The sequence below is a fragment of the Pipra filicauda genome, unplaced genomic scaffold (assembly GCF_003945595.2).
Source record: "Pipra filicauda isolate LSUMZ 115617 unplaced genomic scaffold, ASM394559v2 scaffold493_size893225_pilon, whole genome shotgun sequence".
Taxonomy (NCBI): domain Eukaryota; kingdom Metazoa; phylum Chordata; class Aves; order Passeriformes; family Pipridae; genus Pipra; species Pipra filicauda.
The window spans coordinates 324,220-337,994 of record NW_024104635.1 but is presented as its reverse complement, the minus strand read 5'-3'; the positions used below and the strand labels follow the sequence as shown (position 1 = coordinate 337,994).

Genomic DNA, 13,775 nt, shown 5'->3' with positions numbered 1-13,775 from the left:
TCATTTTATTTGCTGATATTTCAACACAGTACACAGAAGCTTAGGAGGAAAAACTGTCAATGCTGAGTGTTGGTTGGCTTGTAAATAAAAGGAGTTCACCTAGTGCAGTGTGCTGGTGAGCACAGGCTGTGGGCTGGCAGAGCCACCTCTACTCCCTGGCAGCCTGGGACTCACACAGGCTCACAATAGGCATTAAAGATCCAGCTGCTGGTTTGCTGGCCTCTGTTTATTAGTCATATCTCCCTTTGTTTAGTTCCTAAAGAGAGTGCCTGTGTCTGCATTAAGAATGGAACTGAGCTTCTCTTGACAAATGACAAAAAGTGTTGATTTTTCTGCACGGATCTGTCTCTACCTTTGTTCAGAATGTGGCCAGATACCAGTTTCTGTGTAGGGACAAATGTAAAGAGCCCTGTTTACAATGGAAGTCGTTTCCCTAGAAGGCAGGCTGTCCCATGGAGCTCCTCTCAGTGGGGCAGGGGATGGTCAGGCTGTCTCTTGGTCACAGCTCCCTGGAGTTCTGTGCTCCCAGTTCCCCCTTGGCTCACAGTCAGTTCTGTTCTGGGCTGCTTTGGGTTTCCCTTGCTGAAGGCTCCTGCACTGCTCTGCTAATGTGACCTGGTGTAGCTGCTGAATCAAAACTGTCTTGGCTGGCTGAAATGTTTTCATAGGCTTTTTAAAAAGTCATTTTGCTGAGTCTTACCATTATGAATACTCAGTGTCCTTCTTTTGCCATACTTTGATAGTGAATGATATTTTAATGCATATTTAAGCCTGAATTCTGTCATGTGTTAATTTATCACTGCTTTGCTTGTGTGACAACAAGATTATCCTCCAAGTCAAATTTCAGCGTGGATAGGAATGTATTGACACTTTGCAGGAGCTAGTTCAGCAAGCCTTGGCTGCACATGTTGGGAATCTGAAGCCTGTATGTGGAAATGGTGCCACCTCATTGTTAGCTGTATGTGTAGAAACAAGCAAAAAATACTGCTTTGGCTTCCACATGGTACACTAGAAAAAGCTGTTCTTACATTCCAGGATTAAGTTATGAAAAATTATTTCAAACTTCTTGGAATTGTCACTCCAGTGAGTTTAAAACAGTTGCTTTCATTGTATGTCATGGTTCTACTACTCATTGCCCCTTTCTTCTCAACGGAGGTCAGTGGTGATGATTTCGGTGTTTTGACTCCCCTTGTTTGCTCTGTGTTCCCTTAAAATAAACTAAAGAAGTCGTTTCAGTTGGGATGTCATGTCTGGTGATGAATGGTTGCTTAACAATACACACTGACAGAGTTCTGCTGCAACCCGGCTCTCAGTTGTCTTATTTATATAACATTTTTCACGTTGGAGAAGCTAGACAGCCAGCAGAGGTTACAAAAACATTGCAGCTGAGTCATGTGCCGGGAGCGAAGGCTGCCCTCTGCTCGGGTAGCTTGGACACAGGCAGAGTTATCTGTACCCTACTGGTGATACTGGGCAGAAGCACACAGGGGTAAAGTGGGGGCACCCACTCCCTTCACAGCAGCTTTTCTGGTTGGGAACAGCTCAAGTGTTGCAAGGGATAGAGAAGCTGAGGGGGTGTTGGCTCCTTAGGATGCATGGGGAATACCGAAATGCAGCTCCTCTGGTTTTGTCCTCATTCTGTAACCTTTCAGAATTGTTAAAACGACTTATAAGATGCTGAAATAGCAGATAGCACAGTTATTTAATTTGCTGGCATGTAAGGGAAGTTAGAACTGTATTTCCTTTAGCTGGTCTCTACCCACAAGTTGTTAGAATAATTAATGAAATGGATATGCAAAAATTCCTGAGGGTGGCAGGACCTCTTTCAGGAGCACGTCCTGGGCACAGAACTTGTACTGGAGCTGTCCAGAATGGTGTCTGGGTGTAAACTGGTGTGTCCCTGCCCTGTGACAGTGAGGTGTGAAGGACAAAGGCAGGGAAATGAGACACTGAGTGGCCCCTAATAAATGTGGCACAGACTTCCATTACAAACTGCATAGGTTGCAATGCCAGCACTGTTTCTAAATGTCTTCTGTGGTATATTTTTTCAATATTTGGAAAAGCGAGGGACAGTTGAAATTCTTTTTTCCTCTTGAGTGAAAAACATGCTGAAATGCTATACCTTCCCTTTTAATTCCAGACACGTGATTCTCGTAATTAATTCACGTAATTCACTGGATTTAATGGCTTTACCTTCTGAGCTTTGTGTGTTGGTCATCCCCCTGCATCCAACTCTTTCTCTAGGAAATCTCTGTATATTAGTCCTAATTTTTTGCTTCTTCACAAGTGATATTTGCAATGTATTGTACTTCCCTTAAAATAAATGTAGGGAAAATAATGCTGTTGTTTCTCTAATTGGAATGGCATCATCTGTTATAAAACCAAATGCTTCCCTTTGTCATTTGACCTGTGTATTGTTCAAATTTAAAACTCTCTTGTTGTTGGCCTGAGATCAGTGCTGTTCATAGAATGTCGGAGGTGGAGGAGACAGAAAAAGGAATAATGTTGTTTTACACGGAGGAAGATGATAGCTCTTTGTAGGTTTTGCTAGAACATTTGATGCTTTTATGAGGTATAAAATAGGACATCAAGGGTTTTTGTTCCATTTGCCTCCCAGTCTTCTGGCACTCCCTGTTTGTGCCCAGTTCTAGTGGTGTGTGCTGCCTGCCCAGCAGTGATGCCTGAAGGAGTCCTGCAGTGTGCAGGGTGGCTTTCACTTGGTTGGTTAGTAGGTGTGGGGGAGGATGATGCTTTCAATCCTTCTCTTCCACTAGAAGGAAGTCACTTGTGCATCTCCCTTGGTACTCGGCTGTGGGTGGGAAACCCACAGATGGGCCTTCTGGGCAGGAGGGCAGTTGGGAAGGGTTAGTGGCTGTGGAGCAAGTGTGGTTATCCATTTTCAGTGACACCTACTGTGTGTTCCAGGGAGTTTGTCACACTGACTGGCACTGGGGGTGCTCACTTCTGTAGCACAGCCAAGCACACCCGATCATGGGAGCACTTCTTTGGAAATCCATCAGTGCTGGCTCATAGAACAAGGTCGCAGTCTTAAAAAAAATCCAATTGAGGCATTGTGACTGGGTAAAATAGCAGGAAACTATTGACTAACTCTGAAAAGCATCTAAAAGTGCCCGGTGCTGCAGCAGCTGTCAGGGTGAGTGCCCCAGCCCAGAGGTCATGGCAGGCGTGTTCCAGGGGGTCAGGGCTGGTTTGCAGTTGGTACTGTGGCCACACTCGCTGACTGGGAGGTTTGGGGAAGGGAGAGAGAAAAAGAAATATCTTTGCACTGTGTATTTATTTTTCATATAAAAAGAAATTATGTATAACAGATAGAAAGTACTTATGATGAATGTAGTTCTTAACTTAATCTTAGGAATCTGTTGATCAGTGTTCTTGAAAGTATTCTCCACGGGAGAGTATTAATCTAAATATCTCTGAAAGTAATTAAATCCAGACTCTCTAGCATATAAGGACTGCTTATTTCATTAGAAATGTAGAAAAATAGGAAGTCATTACTTTAAAAAGTCAGTTGTTGAATTTAACATGGCCTGCTTTGTATTTAGCATTGAATCTTGCTGTATTTATGTAAAGGGTTTAAAACAAAATTTATGGATTAGATGCAGATTTTCTAAGCAACGATTTTTTTCCTCAAGTCTAAAGCAATTTGCTTTGTTCTAATTTATTTTATTCATTTTGCTACAAAGCAGTTTGTGGCAGCACTTCAGTTACCAGACAATTTTTTTTCATGGATTTATCATTTTTTTCCATAAACACGTAGCTCTGGTTGTAGATGGGTACTGTGGTTTCTGTCTAGGAGAACTTGTTCCCTGCTGAAATACTGAGAAGTACATCTTTAAACATGACACAGAAAAGCTTTGCCGGTTAAAAGGCCTTAATGTAAGATTTTCTTGACTTTAAAAGTGGAGAGATTAATCAGTATTCACATTTATTCTTTATTTTAAATATAATCTATTTTTGATTGTCAAGGAGTTAAACCTGGTGCACCTTGAAATATTGGCATATGAAATCATTGTCCCGTTGCCGTTGCAGAAGGTTGTAGAACTATGGAAAGCACAGTCAAGGTATCACCTGAACTGTCACTCAAGTGTCACCCAGAGCAGGATCCGTGGTTAAGTTTGTCACTGTTTGTCTTGAAACACCTGCTGGTAAAAGGTCTGAGGCCTCCCAGCAGGAACTGGTGCTGCAGGTCCACAGGTCCTGAGGATCCTCAGCTCTGAACAGGGTCAGAACACGCTGTGATCTCATGGGATCTGTGTTGTCCTGCAGGTTCTACCCAAAGGAAAACTGAAACTGGAAAAAAGGATGGTTTGCACCTGTAAAATCTAACATGTGTCTGTACTGTGGAATTCTGAAGGGATTCCCTGCATGAAAATGCCCAGAAAAAGAGGCCTCATTGGAAAAGTCTTCTCACCAAAGAGAAATCACAGCTTTAAAACGAAAAACCGAAAACTTCAGGTTTTGATTATAACAGTAAGCTTACTTGCTCTAGGGTGCTGTTTTCCTAGCTGGATTACATCTCAGGAAGGCATCCAAAAGCAGATACTTTTCACAAAAAAGGACAAAAAAAAAGAAAAGCTTTACTGAAAACCTGGGTTATTGCTGAGGAACAGCTTCCATGAAAAAATTTTGACTAGGTCTATCTCAAAACTAGGAAAATATAAATTTATTCATTTTTATTCCCGAGGCATCCAGAATTAGGCATTTTGCTCTTTCTGCAATCACAACATACATACCTTGAGAGCAGTCAGTGTAATAGATTTCCTGTCCGGAGTCCAGTTGCTGTGTGTTACTCTTGGATCTGTTGGATAACACAAAGTGTGCTTAATAACAAAGCCTGCCAGTTCTCTTCCCTCTGCTCTTCCCCTCTCGGCAGATTACCAGATTTATGTTGGATTTCTTGGGTCTTTGTTAATTTCTTCTGCCAAAGAATGTGCTCTGATTGCACTGGCTGGAGAGAAGAGAAAGCTGAGGGATGAGTTTGGTGCTGCTCTTTGTGGTGAGCACTGCTGTGTCCCCTGCACCCACGCCAACACCAGCCCTGCTAGATGGGGGTGCTGCTCATGGAGCCAGGAGCTGGAAGGGACCACGAGGACCATCCAGTCCAACCTCTACCCCTGCCCAGGACACCCCAACAGTCCCACCCTGTCCCTGAGAGCGTTGTCCAAACCCTCCTGCAGCTCTGTCAGCCTTGGGGCCGTGCCCACTGCCCTGGGGAGCCTGGGCAGTGCCAACCACCCTCTGGGGGAAGGACCTTTTCCTGAGATCCAGTCTAAACCTCCAGTGTCCCAGAGACCTGGGATTGATGACATGGAACGTCAGGCTCCAACTGCAGCACCATCTCCTTCCTGTCTGCTTTTCTCAGTTGAACCCGAGCCAGGTGTGATGGTAACACACCGTCACCAATTCCCTTAGGACAGAACTGGGATATGCCCTTCCAGGGGAAGGCTGAGGTATCTCAGGGAGAGGTGGTGCAGCTGTGTCAGGAGCAGGGGAGTCTGAGCTAACGGGGCACTTACCATGCAGTTTTGAAGCTTGTTCTGGGCTCCCAAATGTATATGAAATCTTACATATAATTAAAAGAAATTGTTTAAAAACAAGTTTGTGGAGAGAAATGACACCTTGCAGTAGACCTGTTAATGAGACTGGAACAGCAAGGGGGATTGCAGATGCCCAACCTTCTCTGCAGGTGTCTAATAGATGTTCTGTGTGCCTGAGATGCTGTTCCCCTTTCCCAGTCATACCCAGTTGCCTGTAAGAGTCGTTCCTGATCTCCGGAAGTTTCTCTCCCGTGTTCCCAACCTGTGGTCACTGCCATGTTCCCGCTGTGGGGTGTGTGGGGTACAGCTCCAGCCAGGCCATGGATGTGGTGCAGGAGGCTCCCCCAGCCCCCCTTTGCCTCCTTGAGTAGAAACCTGTCCTTGTGAACTCGGCAGCAACAGCAAAGCCTGGACAAAGCTGCCCCTGGGCTCCGGCACCTCCGGAGGGCACTGCCAGCTGCGGGCACTCCTTTGTGCTGGCTCCAGAGGGGCCAGGGCCTGCCTGGGCAGCCACAGGGCAGCTGTGTCCCTGCCCCAGCCAGAGCCTGCCCGTCTGTTCTTCCTCTCACAAACACGAACGGGTGAACATGTTTTGTGTGATTTCAAATCCACTTAAAGTTCATGGGTTTGAAATCAAAACCAGAACTCAAACCTTACGAGGTTTGTGTTCTGTTAGGAGCTGGCCTTCGGCCAGGGCACGTCTGTTCCTTTAACTTTTTATCCCTGGAATCAAATACATGCCAGTTTGCTGTACCAGGTCACTCGTACTGCTTTATATTCCCTTCCTTGCATCTTTTACCTCTGTTCCATTGCCTGCATTTCTGGGTGTTAGGAAGTTGTTGTCATGGGTGTTTGCTCTTTGGTGAGCGCGGGACTGTGTCTTGCCTCTTTGCCTTGTGTTTCACTGTTTTCAGGGCTCAGTGTTGGCCTTCTGGCCTGTTCCTCGGGGCATTTCAGGCAGTAAACAAAGGATGAAACCCATTCTGTGCGAGGGCTCTATTTTGGATTGTCTAGCTTTGAACATGGACTGAAATAAAGCCCTGACTCCTGTGCCCTGCAGAGGTTTGCTTTCCCCACCCTGGGGAGGTGGCACAGTCACAACAGCTCTGCAGAGCACTGAGGAACAGGATCTTTCCTGCTGCAAATACGCGATTTTGGGGTTTTTTCCTTAAACCTTCTGCCTCCAGTGCAGATCCCTGTGCTGGTGTGTGTGATGGCAGGTGCATGGAATGCCATGCAGGACATAACAGCTTGCAAATTGACTGAAAAATCTTGTGCAGTGTTGTAGTTGATAGGTTAACTCAGTAGTAGTCTACTGATTCCATATTGACTTTTTTTCCTTTTGATAGTTGCAGCTATTAAAAAATTAAACTGGGGGAGTTTCTGTGTATCTATAAACACGAGATGCATGTGTTATTATTTCTTGTTATTGGCATATTGTAGTTAGGAGGCATTTTTAAGAGGTAATATGTTGTTTTAATAAATTATATCCATGCTTTCTTTTGGTGAGCAGGAAAGTGTTTATTTTTCAGTATTTTATACTGCGAGGTGATTATGGGAACCTGCTGTGATCGTAGCAGTTCATGTAAATATAATGTCTTTGATCACAATTATCTCTGAATCAGATGCAATTTTCTTGAGTTCATTTGTTTTTTACAGACATCTGATCAAAAGCTTACAAATAAGTTGGTCTGTCACTTGTGATGCCATCTGAAATAGAGATTATTTCAATTGCAGTGGGAATTCCATGGTGCATATATGTTCTCTGAGTCTGAGTGCAGGAGGTAGGATTTTTGACATCGATGCTTGTGATTATGAACTTTGAATATGCTTGCAGTGTATGTTTTGTATTTTAGCTATTGCTGTTTAAATGAATAAGCTTGCTGTAACTCACTGCAATGTCTCAGGAAGCACTGCCCAGCACATCTGTGGGAGTACTCTTTTTAAACCAGTGTATTGATATTAGTGATTTTGCTTTAGATTAAAAGAATTATGAAACTTTTAAGTTTTTATATGGAATCCTTGCATTGGATGTTCATTGTTGAAACCATTCCCTGTTTCTAAAAAGGGATCATAATACCCTATTTTACTTCAACTTAAGAAAATAGTGAAAAGCAGTTCCACTTCACTTAAAAAAAAAACAAACCAAACCCAAAACAAAGGGAGCTATTACTCTTACAAGGTTGATGATTGCAGCATTAGGTATTTCATTTGAATACTTTTCAAATAGATTTAAGCAAAACTGTGCCAATTTTGTATACAGTTGCTTAAGAGTTATATTGGCTACCATAAGCAGCAGCATCAAAGTATGTGAAGAGCTGAAATTTTAAACAATAGAAAAGGTTAATATTCAGACATCCATTAAAATTTCCACTGGGATTTTCAGTGGCTGTGTTACAGATGAAAAACATTTGGAGATGATCTTACCAACTTACATGGGTTTTCTCAAATTTCAGTGATTTAAGACAGTGAAATGGTGGTGGGAGGTGTAACCTAAAAAAATTACATGAACACCACTTTGGGGTTGATGGTTTTCTGCTTTAGCTGTTACGGATGCCCCCTTTTTCCTGTTCTCCTTCCCACTGGTGATGTATTGCCTGAGAGCTGTGATCACAAATTCCACCTTAACTTTTAGAGAAGGGTTAAGTCAGGTGTTAGGACTTGTAGATGTCTCTACCACCAAAGGCAGATTTCTCCCCATGCCTGCCCCCCCCCACCTCCTCTAATGTTTTAGACTTTTACCATGTTTCCTCTAAGGGCTTTGGATCAAAATTGGGATAGAGTTGCTGGGTTTAAATAGCAGATCTCTAATAAGAGCTATTGTTCACTCTCCTGCCAGCTGTTCTGTACCACAGTCTGGGCAGTGGATTGTAGTCAGTAGATGTTATAAATCATGTTATTTGTCCTTTGCCAACTTTGCCCCTTTCTCAAGAAAAGAAGCTGCCAGTCTGAATGTTAAAAGACCCTCTGTGAAGAGCAGAAAACTTATGATAGCCTGGAAAAGGGCAAGTGGGGGGAATCAGCAAAAGAATATATAAACTAGGGAGAGTGCACAACCACTGCTGTTTATTGTGAAGATGGCTCTTGGCTTGATGTGCATACATAAGAGTGATGGATATGGACCCGGGATGAAGTTCATCTCTTTAAATTATGATTAAACAAGCAATTTCAATCACAAATTATGTGTCACCCTGTCTATAATCTGCCCATTCACTTTACAAAGTAAAGGAGGCAGCTGATTAAATTTAGCTGGCGTGGTTTTTTGCTTGCTGTCTAGACAATTGGCCTGGTTCCCATTGCTCTGGTCTCTGTTCTCTCTTGGTTGAAGGCCCACTAGGCCACTTAACCATTCCTGTCCTTTGGACAGTGTGTTCCGAGGCTGACAAAGAGCATGTGGGGCTGGGCTTTCCTTCCTCCTGGGTCATTAGCAGAGAACGTGGGACCAGCAAAGATGCACACCCGGAGGGTGTCCTGTTCCAGTGAGATGGATCAGCTCTGGAGCCAGCTCTTCCTGCCCTGCTGCCCCTGGAGCTTCGATCCCACCTGTCAGCTGCTGGCACTGCAGCAGCAGTGTATGGATTCCATGGGGTCTCCTTCCAGCTGGACTCTGTACCTACATTAGAGGGCAGTGAAACAGGCAAACAAACCCAGACACTGCTCCCCACCCCTTGCCATCGGCACCAAACCCATTCTACAGGTGGTTCTCACCTTGAGTGCCTGTCCCCAGGTTCTCTGGGGGTATTGCCCTCTGCATGTACAGACCCAAGGGTACAGGTGTTTCTTACTGGGGCCTACTGCAGCAATATCCTTCCACTCCAAGCTAGTGTTACTGCCCCAGTGCATCTGCTGTGCTGTGCACTGTTCTGTTGTGCTGATCGTTGTTACTCCAGGTTAGACCTGCAGAGGGAGGGATTAACTGGGGGGGTAAAGCAGAGCTGGGTTTGGAGTGAACTCAGAGTATGAGCTGATCATTTAACACAAAAAGCACTTGGAAATTTGGGCTGCTCTTACATGCAGGGGATTGGCCTTGTGGTTGGTGCAAACCAGTTGAGATTTGCCTCAGTCAACAGGGGTTGGTCAGCACAGTGCTGAGCCCCAGGGTGTCCCCTGCCTGCAGGTGGGAATTCTGCTCCTGGCATTTCCCTAGTACCACTACAGCTCCCTGCACTAAGGGAAGTTCAGTCCAGCCAGCAGGCAGGACTTTCTTTGTAGAATGGATACGGGAGGCACTGGAAATTGAATTTGCACAAGGTACCAGGAGGATTCAGATGAAGCTGAGCTTTGTGTCCAGGCCATCCACAATCAAAGATCTAATTTTGCCTCTGGAAACCTAGGCATCCTAGTGGATGCCTATTTTTACCTATATTACTGGTTTCCATTGTGATTTTTTTTTTGTTTTCCTTTAGAAGTCCCCAGTAGCCCAAAGTGTGGTGTGATCTTTGCCCTGGTAACCTGGTGTGGGTTCTGACACGACACTGTGCAAGGTTCACCTCTCATGCGAGCAGTTGTGTGCTGAGCATCCACACAGTCAGTCGGTGAGAGGTTTAAAACTGCAGGGATTTGTTAAAGAATCTGTAGCAGCCAGTGGTTTCATCCTGTCTGGGTCCATTTTCCTGATTGCAGGGGGTGTGAAGGTTTTCTGTGGGTTTGTTCTGGTTTGCTGTGTTTCGCTCACAGGCTCAGTACAGGCTGTGTGTGTTTAACCTTCTGTACCTGCTGCACAGGTGTGCAGATCCCATGTGGTGTGTGTTTAACCTTCTGTACCTGCTGCACAGGTGTGCAGATCCCATGTGGTGTGTGTTTAACCTTCTGTACCTGCTGCACAGGTGTGCAGATCCCATGTGGTGTGTGTTTAACCTTCTGTACCTGCTGCACAGGTGTGCAGATCCCATGTGGTGTGTGTTTAACCTTCTGTACCTGCTGCACAGGTGTGCAGATCCCATGTGCTGTGTGTTTAACCTTCTGTACCTGCTGCACAGGTGTGCAGATCCCATGTGCTGTGTGTTTAACCTTCTGTACCTGCTGCACAGGTGTGCAGATCCCATGTGCTGTGTGTTTAACCTTCTGTACCTGCTGCACAGGTGTGCAGATCCCATGTGGTGTGTGTTTCACCCTCTGTACCTGCTGCACAGGTGTGCAGATCCCATGTGGTGTGTGTTTAACCTTCTGTACCTGCTGCACAGGTGTGCAGATCCCATGTGGTGTGTGTTTAACCTTCTGTACCTGCTGCACAGGTGTGCAGATCCCATGTGCTGTTTCACCCTCTGTACCTGCTGCACAGGTGTGCAGATCCCATGTGCTGTTTCACCCTCTGTACCTGCTGCACCGTCTGTCCTGAGCACGGCAATGTGAAATGGCACTCAGGAAACTCAACTCAGAGGTGCTCCCCCCCTCTGCCCCCTGTTGTTGATTCTCCTGTGCTCCTACTGATCCTGCTGGCAGAGCTGTGTTTGCCCCAGCTCAGGCTGGTGTTCCACTTGGCCTCACCTCCCAGTGAGCTCGTACCAGAGCTCCTCTGAACACCACGGGTTGAAGTTCTTGGTGATTTGATGGCCTTTTGTGTCTCTTTCCTTACTGTCACTCAGATTTCTAGTGTTTGGCCTCACAAATGCTTTGCAGAAATACTTTGCACCTCCCCGAAAACTCTACCTTTTTGTCTTCAGTTAAGTTTTTAATTGTTTTTAATGCAAGCATCATAGTTGGTTTTTTTTTTCTTTCCTCTCTTCAGAAATGAAAAGTGAATATTTTTCAGGTGCACTTTGCCCTTCTTACATAAAGGAATTAGCCTCTGCTTTGCCCTTTTTTGGTTTCTGAGTTGGACACAAGCTTGTGCAGAGGTAGTTCTTTGACTCTTGTTAATAAATAGAAGACATTGTGTGGCTTCTGGATATTTTGTGTGAATTACATAGGTTTAATTTCTTACCATGGAAAGGAAACACTGAATAGTTAGCTTCTAATTCCAAACAAGGATTAATGCAGCAAGGAAGACAATATCCTCTTTAAAATCTATTTTTGTCTTTCCCTCCAATTTTGCTATACAGCTTCCAGACCTTCCCCCAGACCCATCCTGCCTGGCTTCCTGTTGCAAACGTGAGGAAACACTTGCACATATCCCTACAAAGAAGCTTTACGTATTTTGTTGGCCATTGCACTTCATTTTCATAGCATTATTTGCAGGTTAGACCCTCCTGGAGAAAAAATAAAATAGTTTTGCTACAGCAAAATGAGATTTTTAAATTAATTGGGACTTTTTTGGCTTAGAGGGTAACACAGGCATGCTTCCAGTGAGGATAATGTTTAAAACTGTGTATCATGAGCTAGAAGGAAAAAAAGGAAGGCTACTTTTGAACCAAACTTCATATTGTGTTGTGTGAGAGATTCCACATGTTGTTACTTCATACAAATGTTTTCTCACAAGAAAGAGAACAAAGTATGAAATTCAAAAGAACGTAACAATAAAACATATGGATTAAAAAAAAAATCTGTCAGCTTAAATGAGCAATATCATTCTTTAGCTTGCCTCCAGTGGGTCTGAGATGTTTGTAGGCTGTTTTAAAATATGAGGAGTTCATTCTAGGACAAAGAACATTTTCTGGTTTTTTTACGTCTTCCTCTGTAAATCATTGGGGGGGGGAGAGAGAAAAAGGGTGGAATTATGCTCTGGACGCTCATGCCTTTGCATTTTTGGCATTATGCCTTCTTACTGTTTTATTGTCTATTTTGGCTGAACTTGAAGTTCCAACCATGCTCCCTGCCAAAAAGGGGAAAAAAAAAAGTCAGGTCCTTTAAGGATACTGAAAAATGAAGCCAGTTTTTGAATCCGCCACGTCCTGTAAGCAAATAAAAATGAATCTCTATGGAGCTCAGACGTTACTTCCTGTTCTCCTTTGGATTCCAAGCAGGAATGGAGCAATTTTTCTCTGCATCCAAAAAAAAAAAAAAAGGAGAGGGGAAGGGGGAGTAGAGGGTTTAAAAGCAACACAGGAGAAGTCTTCGAGAGGCTTCTATGTGGCTGACTTTTAAAATGTGTGTAAAACATTTCACACTGTAAGGACGAGCTGTCTGCACTTGGAACACGGGGCAGGAGCCTCCTTCCCTCCCTCCCTCCTGCCCCGGTGCTCCTGTGCTGAGACAATGGTCATGTGAAAAACACACAGGATTTCTGGTTGTGGTTCCTTTTCTGCTGGTTCTGTAGCCATTGCTTACTGAGCTTGCAAATGTTTCAGTCTCGATAGCATTTACTGATTTCTGAAGGCATGTGACAGTGATCAAGATGATCCTACTTGTGGCTTCCTGAGGAGACCAAAATGAGAGGAGAAGCAGGAGGGGGGAAGGAGAGAGAGAGGGAGAGATGCCCTTTCCAGATGAGCTAATTAGGATTTTGGAATGGTAATCTGTGTATTGTGATAACTGTTCCATCAGCAGAGATATCCATTTTTAGGTGCTGCAGTTGCCCAACTTCTGAATGACTGAAGAAAATATCCCAATGTAAGATAAACTGCTAGCACAAAGTAGACTTCTGGATTTTTGCCACTGTGAAATTAGGAGTAACTGTAACCCAAGCAGACCAGCCAAGCTTGAAATTCACTGTGGACAAATGTTCTTTGTGCATAATTCTAGAGGAAACTATTTTTGGTAGTGAATGAATATATGTAATCATTAACACATGATGGGGCCGCTGTAAAGGCATCAGGCTGCAGCGTGAATGCTTCCAGCACCCAAGAGGTGCTGCTGTATTTTACTTCATAAACTCCCTGAAATGTTCTATTACTTTTTTTCCCTTGTTTCTTAAGCTTACATCAATAAAGAAACTTTAAATTAAAATTATTTTTAGGAGAAAAGGCTTGATTTCTTTTCTTCAAAAGAGGCAAAATTATGTAGCTCAAAAAAAGTTAGTTATGCTGTTGCAAGGAACTAGAGAAAGAACACAAAGGAGGTTCTCCCGAGATCCCTGAACATCCTCTTGGAGGAGGGTTTCAGTGTGTGTATATTTACTTGTGCTTGTCTGGGAAAGGTAAATTATCTGAGAGGCACTGGATTCCTGGATAATAGTAGAAGTTATTACTGGTTTTGCAGACAGCTAAGCCTTAGAGATACCATTATGCTTCTTGCCAGTGTTTAAAGGGTTCACTTGCTTTCTTATCTCTGCCCAGAGTGGGACACAGGAGACCTGTCAGCATCATGGCCCTGATGACAGCAGTTCCCTGAGAGCAGCCT

The 13,775-nt window shown here is 44.1% G+C and overlaps 1 long non-coding RNA gene across 2 annotated transcripts; it reads right to left on the bottom strand.

Moving 5' to 3' along the window:
• Positions 1-3,020: 3,020 nt before the first annotated feature.
• On the bottom strand, positions 3,021-6,423 carry LOC113999421. Of its 2 annotated transcripts, none has more exons than XR_005565551.1 (3): positions 6,358-6,423; positions 4,755-4,819; positions 3,021-3,241 (listed from the first exon to the last, which is right to left on the bottom strand). It is a non-coding gene; the product is annotated as an uncharacterized LOC113999421 (long non-coding RNA). The 2 variants fall into 2 exon arrangements; XR_005565552.1 differs by lacking the exon at positions 6,358-6,423 and adding an exon at positions 5,763-5,918.
• Between the last annotated feature and the right edge of the window lie 7,352 nt (positions 6,424-13,775).